Below are 13563 nucleotides of genomic sequence, written 5' to 3' on the forward strand. Positions count from 1 at the left end.
CAATGAGGTGATGTTGGGCTGAGTTAAACACACACAGTTTGGTTCTGGACTATATTCCTTTTAAAAATAGGAGGAGGTTGCAAAATATAACAATCACAGAAGCCTCTTATAGTCCCATCTCCACTTCTGGTATGAATAATCGTGTGGCAAGATAAGTGGGTGAAGTATTACAAGATGATGTTTCTGTCGACCGTGATTATAAACAACAACAGAAAAGAAATGTAAGAGCTCTTGGTTAATTTTTCCCATTAGAAAACCACTTGGTATTTCAAATGAAACTGCCAGGGAAATGCTTGTTTAAAAGTTCCACTGATGTAGCTACAAATCATCTCGTTTGTAAATACTGGTTATTGGTGGTGGGAAGGGGATGCAGGGGAGGGAGGGATCTTGTTTACTTTACGTGCTGCACATCCAGCCTGGTCAAGGGCTCCGGCGTAGTGGTTTTCTTGCTGACACACTGTCCGCTTACATCAGCTGCAAGACGCCCACTGGGTCAGGGTCCCAGTGGGAGAGAGAGGATGCCGGCTCCGGGCTGTGTTGTGACTGTGATTCTCAAGCACTGGTATGTACAAGGTTGCAATGGTGTCTGTGTGAATTTGCTGTTCACTGCTGCTGTTGTTTAACAGAAAGAAAACATGCATTAGCCGTAATAACACTCTGGGAATATTTAATCCCAAGAGGGGTGAAGGGATAGGACCGTGTATTTATTTGTTTTGGGCTTTTGTAAAATGTCTATGGTAAAAAACATCTGGATTGTTGAATAGAGAGAGCCAGACGCTGACAGAAATGGGCCTGAGATACCAGCCATTCTTATAACCCGCAGAGAATTGGGCAAATGAAAATCTGATCCACAAACAACAATTAACAAAGGACGTAGGCTAAAATGACCTAGGGCTGGCTGTTCTGCTTTGGAAGGCACATGCCTGGTGCTCTATTACACTACCTACAATTTTTTAATACTCTGGGGCATATGGGATCTCTAAACTGGACACCAATTTTATTCTCCTATATCCAGAGGCAATAACATAAAGGAAGCTTTGAAGAATTCAGATAACTCCTTGTGTCTCCAATACTTTAGCCAAACAATTCCTGGGCCTGCAACGTAAAAGTGAGCTAAGAGCTGTTTTGACACGGTCAAGATGAAATTCTGTGTGTGTTAAATTCACACCTGCAAGAAGGTGTTTAACACAGAAGGGGATGTTCTGCTTGGGAATGCAGGAACTGAAAGTCTGCCAGGAATAAGCTGCCATTTATCTGCATTCAAGGTCATGATACAAAAAGGGTCTCTTCCAAGCTCCAGGTTTAAGCAGCAGACAGGGTAAGATGTCCATCCCAGACAACAGGACGTTTTCTTTTTTTTTTCTCCTGATGATGTATTCTGCGACAAAAAGGGCTGGGGTATTTAATCAGTGCCTTCCAGTAATCCTGGCTAATGCTTTTCCCTAATTACTAGGCAATGGGAAAAGTCAGAGAGACCTTGAGGTTTCAGACTTAGACCAGACTCAAAAATTGGACAAGAATTAAAACCAAAGGCAGTTAAGGAAACGGTCCAAGGCTCATTCATTAACTACCACTTGATTGGACTAGGCTTTACTGGGGCAATTATTATCTTTGCAGAGGTCCAACAGAGGAATCACAAACTACTGAAACCACATCTAACTCCTAACATACGGGATCATACAGCCCTTATGTACCTTTCATTTGCAGAAGGGATGGATGAAGGGCAGATGGGTAAAGTGTAAATATAAGTTTCAGAGGAATAAATAGGTTCTGCAGGCCTGAAACCCTGGGAGCCTTCCACTGGGGTGTCTGGTTTTCATATTCAGGATTGCTTGGATTGCATGCCTATAGCTCGTTAGCTGTTTTGTGGATCAAGTTAAAAAGCATATTGTTTTCAGAGCAAACTATAAAATTAGCGATGCTGTATAAAAGGAAATAACTTAAATTGGACCTCTGTCCTTGATATCCTAACTGTAAAGAGAATGCTGCCTTTTCCAAACCCAAAGCAAGCAGTGATAAGGGAGAGAAGTCCTTTTAATCCTCAGTCCGGGCAACTAGACAAGTTAAAAACGGCAAATCTTCTGACAGCTTTGTTTTAAGGATCTTAACCTGCAGTCACTGCCTGCTCTTTTAACCAATGCTATCTTGAAGTAACGAGTTCTATAGGATTAACAAATTTGCTTTTACATTTTATTCCCTTTGGATTGAGCATGCTTGTAACCAAAGTACTCACTTGTTGTCCCTACCATAAACTGAAAACCACACAGATGAAAGAGGCCCAGTGAGACGGAAAAACTGACTCGTACTTATGGCACTGCTCTGGACTCCTAAGGTAGCTCACAGTCCACCGGATGGCCAGTCAAGGTCATCCTGGGTGACCTAACATACACGATCATGTCCTGTCTCACACACTTAAGTGTTTGCAGAATAAATACCTCCAGGAATAGACAATAGTTCAGATATAATTCAGATTTTTATTCAGACTCCACTTGGGAGGGTATTTGCACAAGACTGTGCCCAAATGATACCTATAAATTTCCGTTTAATAAGTTTCCTTCTGCTACCACCGGATCCACTGATTTGCCTAACTACAGCAAAAGATACTTCCACAGACACAAGCATGAAACAGCTCTTGATTTTAAGAGGTTACAGATTACAGGAGGTCCATGGCATGACATGTGTCTAAGGACGGGTTTTCAGAGAAGCATGGCCAATTTTTGAAGAGGGAGTGATTAAAGGTGGATGTTTTAGCCTGATATCGGATAATTTCTCACCTTTTAGTAGAAAATATTCGGTCAAAGTTAATCCACAGTGACTGCAAAGGACATCATCAGACAAATGATGATGTTACAAGTCAGGAGGATTCAACACAAGAGGGCAACGAATGGGTCATTTAGGCTAGGAATTCGAATATTCACCTCTGATGTAAACAGCATAGGTTCAAGTTTTTTGTGTTTCAGGCAAAAGAGGGATTTAAATGTGGGTTTTCTACATCCCAGGTGATGTAATTGCTGAGTTATTTTCTTATTTTGGAATCTCTCAGCTTTTTCCATGAGACACTTCAAAATATTTGTTTTATCCTGTTGCGAAACACAAAAAGTTTGAAATCTTAAAAAAAAAATTTTAAGAACGGGAAAGCTATTTCCTTCTCAGCTCCATTTTTACATGTGCTTTGTGTATCCAGATATACATTTGCAAGGGGGATCTTAGCACTAAGACTGGTTATAGTCAGACAAGAAGCACTGTTCAGGGCCATTCGCATTTATCCTTTTTCCGTAATTCCAGATCTCCTTGGTTTAGCTTACAAATCAGATAGCAATTGCATCACATCCTCTCCGTCAGAGCAATCATTGCCCAAGCAGAACAGCCGTCTTTCCATCTCTATTGTTACTAAATGAGTGTTTGATGACCAAAACTTTGCTGATGCTGTTTGTCGGAGAGCCATGAACTAGAACAGCCTTGAGGGGTTCTCTCTCAAGTGAAGCTGGCTTTGCAGGGCGAATGGGAGTGAAAGCTGCTTTTGAGAAGGGAGGCCTTGACCTTGCAAATACAGAAGCAGGCAAGTAGCTCTTCTACAGCCAGCCAGCCAGCCAGCTGTTGGGCTGAGACCACTGTCCATCAGATGTGAGCACCAGTGCACAATTGTTTCCTTGTGTTTTTCTGTCTGCTTCTATCTGTCTGCCATCCATTGTTGCAGCTAAACTCCCTGGCATGGAGGCTGCTTCTTTGATTTATGCTCATACAATATACAGCACATTGAATTCATGCTCTGCAGGGAGAACGTGTAAAAGCAGTCAATGTAAAAAATAAATATTGACGCAGTGGATATCCTGCAGAAAGTCACAGTACCACTCACATAAATAAAGCTCCCGATGTGCTCTGAGTGTCTCAAACATAAAGGTGTAACAGAGAGCAGGTGGTGTCTCTTGAGAAGATGCCGTTGTATGTCATCGCTTCCTGTCAGTTTAGCTGCTGTAATGTCACTGAGAAGGAGCTGGGAAACAAACACTTGTCTATGTATAGTAGGTAAAATGTAACAGGCAAGATGTAGGACAGATCAACAACCAGACTTCTTGGAAAGGTTTGCCGGCTCTCAAAAGTCTACAGGAAGCCCCACAGTAAGTGAAGAAATGCTCTTACCGATGTTCTCCTCCTATTTTGCCACAGCTCCAGTGTTCTTTCTTTAGGAGAGGCACATAAAGACCTAAAGTCTGAATGTCGTTCTTCTAATCGAACCACCTGGATATAATATTCCTAACTCTGCTCTTTCTTTTGGCTGAGTTAGTAACCAAAACCTTTGTGAGCAATCCTGATGGGTACTGCTATGATGGGCCCTGATCCATTCTCTATGCTTGACTTGGTACATTATACTTTAAAATCAGTAGAACATTTCAAATTCTACACATCCAACAATTGGTTCGTGATTATTTTTAGCCCCTTGGGCTCTTTTTAGGTTTCAATTAAGTGCCACTAGGTAATTAGCTCACAGATAAAGTCAGCCGCTAGGGCCGATAAATGAAAAAACATATGTTGAATCCTGAATGAATGGAAAGCTTTTTCCTTGGCAGATACTTTTGGGGGACTCTTTTTTTAAGGTCAAAGTTTTGTGCTCCTATTATGGGAGAAAAGCTTTGAAAACATAAACTAATTTTATGATGTATCTTCTCTGCTCCTCATTCTGTACTCAGAAGGAAGAATCACGCATATGCAAGTGTATGTAAAAGCAATCATGATAGCTCTATACCAAAACCTTTTTTTAAAACCTTAAGTAAATGTTTAAAGAGTTCCAGAGCTGAACAACTCCAAAATCAAATTTACAACTTCCCTTCCTCAAAGCCAAAGGAAGTGGGGAATTCTTTACAAGCTCTGTTTGACAGAGTAGAATATTTCAGCTTCTCTTAGGACATATTCCAGGAGGTCGTTTTGACTGCTAATAATTTCAGCCATATTTTTTATTACAGTTCCATTTATAAGTGGTTTGCAAAAGGTTAATAACTGAAGATGAGCCCACTAAAGAAAGCGACACACATCACTGTTTAAGAACACATCCCTTCAAGATGTTATTTACGATCATAAACACATTGCTGGAAGCACTGCTAGTGGGTGCAGACAATTAATTGCCTTAAAGGATTAAGTCATTAAAAGTAGTTGATCAACTGTCAGCATTCCTTTAACTCTATAAGCCATGTGGAAGTGGAACCTCAATGCTCCATATTACCAAGTTCTGGATGACAAACACCCATTGTAAGTATTGAGCCTGCAGAGGCTCGCAAAGACACGAGATGAATTGTTGTATTTCTGTAACTCCAAATAACCGAGCTGTGATAGCAGTGTTGGAGACTGGGACGGGATGAGATACTAAGGAGATGCGGCACAGGGAGCATCCATAACAGAGAATGCAATCAAGTGCAATCAGAGAACGCAAGCAAGCAACCCTGAAGCAATACATATGAATCAAGGTTTGCAGATACATAATCCATCAAAAATAGAAAGTATGAAAGACATTATTTAAACCTAGTTCCCCTGTGAAAACAGCACATAATTGTACAGTACATCTTCTTTCTTTTTTTTCTTTTGGTAGCAAACAGAACCAATTCCTAGTGGGTAGGATATAAAGCACATAAAAAGAGAAATAAATTTTGGAACAAAATAGTCTCCTAGGCCTGCTGGAAAATATGGAATCAGATATTGGACTGGTTCTGGCAAGGATTTCTTTTCCTACAGCCATAGCTTTGGTAAATCTCATACCACACCTTTTTATTGAATTCAGGCCTCTCTTAGGTTCTCAGCCTGCTTTTCCATCCTGGGACTTCTTAAACCAAGCCTTTAGTGGAGCCTTCAATGGTCTTATTTGATCTGGAATGGTGGAGTAGAGCAGCAGTAGCTGCAATGAATCATCCAGCTCTTGGGAAACAGAGCAAAATCTGTCTTTAAATACATCATCTCGCACTGCAAAGCCTTCCTGGAGAAGCCTAGTATCTTCCCATGAAAAGCTCTGACTTGGGAACCTGGCTCTGAGTGATCGGACGCTAGCCAGGTTTCAAGACTACTACGACCTTCATGGAAAAGGCTTTGTCCCCACCTGTATAAGAACTTTTATTTGGAGGACACAGAGTAAGCTCCTGGTGTAAAGCTTTGCTCTGATAACTCCCTGATAACTGGGGCCTTTTAACTACACAGTAAGATCTCTCAAGAGTTGGCATCTTCAGTAAGAACCAAGTATATTTAAGATTAGCACTGAAAGCTGAAGTTCAGTTATGTGGTTTAGGTCTTACTGGGATCATAATTCACTGAGCTTTACAAGACAAACGTCACTGATCAGTTAAACTAGATGGAGGACACAAAACCAGCAGATCAACTACAGAAGGAAGGAGAACCCCTTGGTCTCCAGAGGAGGCCAGGCAAATCCATAGAGGAGTTTAGTACAAGGACTTTTTTAGTCTACAGAGCACCATTTATTAAGAAATTGATTCACAAATTTACACATGGCCCCATTACACTGGAAAAAATTTAAATACTCAGATCTTTTGCAAGTGTGTGTAAAAATATTCTACCACCTACAGTGAGGAAAGCTAAGACTTCAGTAGACTTAAAATAAACAAGACAGCGAGAGAACATCTCACAGACTTCGTTCCAACTACATGCCTCTATCTGAAATATCCATTGCCTTTAAAGCCATTGCAAATAAAATAGAAGTTTTATAGCCATGCAAATAAATGTAAATGCCAAACATATTTTACCGTCTTTTAGGTTTGCAATAAATTATAGTGAGTAGAACCCAGGCCTTTATGAGAATGGTGACTTCTCTCAGATACACAATAACTTACCCATCTGTACAGTTGCAACATTTGCACTCTCAGCAATTTTGCACGCTTTGGGTCTGAAGACATCTGATGTGCTTGAATCACACAGAGCAATTATTAAACAATGCTGCTGCATTCATTAATGTACTCCAGAGATTGAGTGTTACTCAGGTGGATGGAGAAAAGAGGGACGGATGCTCAGCTAGTGATCCAGCTACAGGCAGGGCCACAGAAGCAGCAATGGTGAAGTCATGGTGTTTCCTACATATGGCTCCAATTAATGAGTAGGGACAGTTACAGCGACTCGAGCTGAAGGCAGGTTAGCAGATGTGCTTCCAGTACAGCTCAGCTGCTCAGTGAGTTTATAAGCAAGCAAAGAAAGGTGGGAGAAGGAGCACTGACCTGTGCCAAAAAGCCAACTGTGGCTATTTGGTAGCAGCTCTGCGGGGAGTTGAGTCATCCATGCAGTGCAGTCAAGTAGGAATGCTAACAGAAGGACAGATGAATGGAAGGACCCACATCACTACATGAGGATAAGCCATTGCTACTTACAAATTAAAGCTTTGAGTCTTTGCTTGGAGCAAGCAGAACTCTCAAATCTCAGGCCATTTGAAACTCTTTAAATTTAAGACATTGAGGCAAGAACAATGGAAGCATTAACAGTGCTTTATCCCATTCAAACCTAAAGAGTCAACATCTGTTCAGAGGTTGGTTTTGTCCTTTGGGTATACTGCTACTTTTAGGGAAATTAATGTTATGTCTCTCTGGAGAAAAGAACACGCACACTGTCAAGGGAATATTGTTTAATTCCAGCTAATGCACTGGGTTGGTGTCTTTTCTTGTTAACGTGGCGTTAAAAGGTTGGGTCACACAGACGGGCTGCCTAAGAGACATCTCAGTAGAGCAGCAAGATCCCACACAGATCCTCTTCACTATATTCCATCACATCAAAATGAGCTTATCCAACTCATGAAAATGAGCTTGTCCAACTCACAGCTCTTGAGCAGAACACAACACAGTCAATGGACAAACTGAGGAGGAAAGGACAATGATGTGACCTCACTGGTGATCTCACTTAGTCCTTTCAAATGACAGTGAAAGCTGCAGTTTTATGTCAACTGTAGGGATTGAAAATAGTCTCAAACTTTGTATATTGTGAGCTTTTAAAAAGACAACAGAGAAACCAATTACTTTATAGAGACTTTGGTCAACTGGGCTAATAGGCCTTTGAAGGAGAATCTGATTTTGTAATTAGAGATGGCTCTAATAATGATGTGGGGTAACATGCTGTATCATCCTCCCTTAAAGCTCTGTGTTTAGGAATAAACATTTCTTTGCATGGTATCCTGTGTCCAGCCTTCGAAACACGCAAGCAGAACCTCCAAAACGCCAAATCTGCGCTTTCACTAGCAAAACGCAGGAGAACGTTTATAAAACTGCGTTAGCTATCTACAGTTCACAACCAGAGGTAAAATCCTTGCAAACAGAAGGCAGTTTTATAAGCATTAGCTCATTGATTTCAAGGCTGTATGGGATTCAGGGGTGTGCTGCCATCTTTTCCAGAACACATGCAGTGAGGATGGCACAAGTTTCAAACCTCCCCGGTTTCAGGAAAGGAAACAATTTCTATATATCTTCATTTCTCAGGAAAGAAGGTGGATTCACACAGATATTAATAGCAGTCACCACTTGGCGATCAAAAACAACTTCAGATTATGTTAAAAAAAATTAATCTAATTCTTCAAATGTTTGACTGTAGCAATTTCCTGGCAGTGCATGCAGCAATCATTACATACACATTTATAGTAAATCTGTGCCTGCTCTAGTCCTAATCTAAAACTGATGGGCAGAATTATTTTTAGTTTAACCTTGGTATTTTGCTAAAAGGAATGCAAATGTCATTGCTAAACGAGAAAAAAAAAAAAGAGAGAGAGAGAGAGAGAGAGAGACAGAAATAACAACTTGGTGGAAAATTAAAGCACAGAGTTGACTATGACCCCAGCAATTAGACATACACGGGTAATTGATCTTTAGTTGCCTGGGTTCTAATGTCAGAAAAGTGACATTTTTGACTCTCCCATAATGAAGCCTTAATGCGGGTAATGTTCCATCAGCCCAGATAGGAATCACCAGGGCAGACATTTAAAACAAACTGCATTTTTGTTTACATGGACTTCAAATCTACTACTAGAGTACTATTATTCTATTCATTTCCTTCCTGCCTTCCACCCAGATAATTTACTTGCTATACAGTAAGTATTTGCTTCCAGTTCCAACACAGCAGTAACCAACTCCATTTTGCCACCGTGAGGAAAGCTGGCCACAGCAAATCCATATCCTAGATTATTATGAACAGCAACACCCATTCCTATATCAGGCCAGGATATATATGCATTCATGTTCTCATGAGTATTTTAACTTTTTCCCCATCTTATTCTTTGTGGGGTTAATGGATTAGATCCGCCCCCCCCCCCGGTTTCTGCCTTCCGTGCTCATTTACACCAGTGTAACAGGATTCAAATGTACTTTGCTCATATTCATTTTGTCCTAATGATAACGAGTGAATTCTGTTTACAAGCGTAGCATGAAGCAGCTAGTTTATATAGCAAGGCATACCCTTGAAAATTCTCTTCAATCCCTGTTTTTTAAATGTCTGTAAACAGCCACAGAAATACCCTACTGTTTAATATGAGTTTAGACAGATAAACATTACATTACAGTGATTAAACAATACATTAACTGGAAGCTAGTAACTATGCTACAAGTTAAAGCTATAGCACAAGTCATACCCAAACACAAGAAATTCAGACTCTGAACTTTAACCTGAGCTAACATTGCAGCTTTGTTCATAGTGCGGGACCAGAGACCTCCACAGCTCCCTTCCCACCCTAATGACTCTGTGCTTCTCAGCTAAGGATGCTCTGAAATACCTGATAACATCTTTGAATTTTAAAACAAAGCTTTGGTCCTGCATTAGCATTCTTCACTCACCACCACTGCCACCCCAATTTTCACAAACAAAACAAAACAAAACAAAACAAAAGCAACCAAACAAAACAAACATCTTTTCCCTTAATTTAAAATGTCTCATTTTTTTTTTTCCAAGGGAAATCTAATAAAAAACATGTTTCACTGACTAAACAGAGAACTCTGGTGTGTAAACAATGGAGATTCTTGTGTGAAAGTCAATTTTATCTGGCTTCAAGTAATTCCGCAGGGATAAAATTAGAAAGACCTATACGCGGCTTAGGACTTGCAGTTGGTGGGATGAATACTGATGTCAGTGTTAGTAACAGCCATCACAGAACGGGAACCACAGCAATTTCCTGGCCTTTTTCTTTTTCCAGGACTCAGAGGTCCGACAGTCACTCACAGACTACATCACTGACGGATCTGCTCTCGGAGATGCAGGTGGAACAATTTACATGAGTACAACACCTGCACCTGATGCCAGCTGTAAGCCACGGTGCTGAGCAATGATGCGTGACCATGTCTGATCTGTGACTCCACGTGCATAATTCAAGAAAAGCTTTGAATCTGCAAATCAAATGAATGCCTGTTTTCCCCTTACTACTGCCAGTATAGAATAGCATATCCCTCCCCATTTCTCTCTGTCTCTTCCCCAACAAACCTCCACCAGCTGCACTTTTGAGACTTAGTTTAGGTGAGAACGTATGGTCTGGTTTTCAGCTGGCATAAATCCGGTTTTGCTGGCTTCACTGGAGCAACGCTGATTTACATGGGCTGATGACCTGTCTGTATATACATTAAGGCATATTTATCCAGCAAACCTGTCCACGATGCTTTCTATCTTCCATTCCTTATTCACTCAAACTCAGCTGGCTCTTTGAGGCCGGAATTGCGCTCATCTCCCTTCTGTGTTGTGTCTCTCGTAAATGAGCCAGTTGGAAAGCACACTGTCCACCCTGCAGGAAGATTATACTCCAAGGTTATATATTACAGCATGATGGGTGAGCTCCTGAAGGCTTCAGAGTGCAGGATCAGTCCAGCCAACAAAACAAAATATCTCAGAAGGCTGGTTGTTAAAGCATGGCAAGAATATCAGCACTACTAGAGAAATGCTGGACAGAGACACACAAATAAAGATTTTGCATCTGTTTGAGCTCTACATATAGGGGCAGGGATGAGATAGCTGTATGCAGGGGTTTCTAATTAAAGTTTTTCATCTCCAGACTCCGGCTCTGAATTCTCTTCTCCTCCTTTAATTCTCCAACTGGGAAATTGCTGCAGCTCATTGCACACTTCAGTAAAGAATTTGTCCCGGATCTAGACATAATGATTTTGGCCATTTCTTCCATAAATAGAACAAGGGCCCCTTGCCCAGACACAGGACGTGGATCCATGAGCCATAAACTCTTTCCCTTGCCCTGTTAGTCCACCTCCTCTATCCACACGCAGAAAGTTTGCTGAGAAGAGGAGGCCGAAGGAATAGCTACGAGAACACAATAAGAAACAGCCGCAATCATTTCAGCTTCATTTGTGCTGGTAGCGTAAAGGCACCTGCTCCTATCCTTAGCAAGACATCTTCTTAGATAAATGAAACTGTGGATGTCTCTTAACCTCTAAGGTGACCTAATTAGCCAAGGAATTGCCCCCTTGAGTCCTGACATCAAGGCCCTTTCTATTCACATTCTTTCATATTTAATATCAGTGGATACCACATTGTCCACTTCAGTTCCACAAGTACTTTTCTTTCATTTATTGCACTTCAAAATTACCTAAGCAAGCTTCATTTGATCTATATCTAAACTTTGTTTTCCTAATGTGGGAGGCTAGATCTCTTCCCCAGCTTATTTCATAATTTCGAATCCTAATTCATCCCCATCCTCTGGGAGGAATGCATTTTTTGCAATACCTATGTTGTAACTTTCTAGAGCACATGCTTCTAATTTGAGCATTATTTTCCAAAGCTCCTAGCACTTAACCACAGAAGTTCTTCATTTATTTTCCTTTTTATTCTCTATTTAATTCATCCTCTCTTTATTTTATGCTTTGGATCATCTCTGTATCTCACACTATGGCCTCTAGTATAAAAGCTTTTGTTTTAACTAAGTACTTAAAACCCCCAGGGAAGGACAGAAATTATATGGGGGGAATTAGGCAGGACTAGCCTTTTCTCTCCTCATTTACTTCCCAGTTTTCACCCTCTCCCAATCCCAAACTCTAAAGCAAAAGAAAAACTTCTGAAGAGCTCCACCAGCTTGAAACCAGTATTTGAAGGGGAAAAAATGTATCAGAATCTATTTGCTGACACTAATTTTCTAAGTGACTTTGGCTAAGTCATCTTCCCTGCACTTCAGTGCCCATTGGGAATGGGAAAGTTTTGTCCTTGTCAGCCTAAATATACTGGGCTGGGTGGTAAAGATCCTTAGGCAAAAGATATTTTATTCCTCAAAGTTATGAGACCCCTCTATTAGCAGGTGTAGATTAGGAGCTGCCAGAGTGAACAATGAATAACGAGACATGATTTTGATGCATTTCTAGCCTGAACAAGGTAAAGCATAGTGAATCTTGAGACACGAGGTTCCAGAAGCCTTGCAGTATGAATGCCACGCTAACTGAGCCAACTCCATAGCAAATTTGTATTTAAAGCAGAGCAAGGTCCCAGGACAGATGCAGGGAGAGAGGGAAAGCCTGAGGACCCCAGAGCCAAAGCCTCCACTGTTCCACCAAGCCATGACGGGGGGCCAGAAGCTTCTCTCTCCCTCTCTCTCTGCCTCACCCATACCACTGCAAACGTCTGAGCTTCCTAAGTCCAGTCTACCCCTTTCAACACAGAGAGGGATACCCCATTTCTGAGTTCATACTGCAGAGGAACACGCATTTTCAGCAGCTCTGCCAGCCCCTGTGAGCACTAACTCTAAGATTCAGCCAATAACTTTCCCTGGGTAACTACAACTCAAATCTCTTCTTCAGCTGTGAATATTTTGGGGCCAGTTCTTAAGTTACTGAAGACTACAGGCAGCTTGCCATCAACCAAAAGTTGGCTTTGATATTCTTTACCATCCACACTACTTACGAGGGGGATGTGTGAAAAACTGGCAGTTTACTCAAAAGCTGAGCCACGTGCTCTCTCTGTGGGGCATTTGCTCAAAGGGGATGAGACAGCTTAGGAACAGCAATCACAAGGGTTTACTTCAGCTGTCCCAAAGCAATTTCTATGTGCGCTAAATTATGGAGCAGTTTCTACCCCCTTCATGCAAGGGATGTGATTAGGGTCAAGGGAGTAATAAACTCCGGTTGTAGAGTGCTTCACATGGGTCTGTGTAGTGGCCGGGAAGCTCTGAATAACAATACAAGAGTGTACAGTACCCTCAATTTTTTTGTTTTACTGCACTGCCCAATATCTAGGCCTAGGCAAGTCCTACAGTTATTGCTCTGGGAGGGTACCCAGTAAATCTTAAAGCACAGTGGGGTGTTGAGCAAATTTTCTCGGTCTAGCACACAAAAGATTGCACAGTTTCAGAAATGCAGTGAAATGGCTGTTTCAGGCTTGTACACACCTTGCTAATAAACAAGCTGGGAGAAAAGCCTGGGTGGCTACAATGAGGCTCCTCAGCTGTACCATCCCATGGCACCATGGCTCTACAGAGTTTGTACAAACTTAACCTTGGTCCTACTTGTGTCTGCAGAGGACAGGACATTCCCATTTCCATACACAGCAGTGCAAGTGTTTGCTTTTCCTTTGGAAAACAAAAACAAAAACCACCAGCAACAAAAACAAACAGCAAACTAACAA

The 13563-nt window shown here is 41.3% G+C and overlaps 1 long non-coding RNA gene across 1 annotated transcript; it reads left to right on the top strand.

Moving 5' to 3' along the window:
• The first annotated feature begins 424 nt into the window (after positions 1-424).
• LOC118256036 (uncharacterized) lies at positions 425-10909 on the top strand. The gene is made up of 3 exons (XR_004781130.2): positions 425-562; positions 4962-5244; positions 10151-10909. It is a non-coding gene; the product is annotated as an uncharacterized LOC118256036 (long non-coding RNA).
• The last annotated feature ends 2654 nt before the right edge of the window (positions 10910-13563 follow it).

The sequence above is a fragment of the Cygnus atratus genome, chromosome 27, assembly GCF_013377495.2.
Source record: "Cygnus atratus isolate AKBS03 ecotype Queensland, Australia chromosome 27, CAtr_DNAZoo_HiC_assembly, whole genome shotgun sequence".
Classification (NCBI taxonomy): Eukaryota; Metazoa; Chordata; class Aves; order Anseriformes; family Anatidae; genus Cygnus; species Cygnus atratus.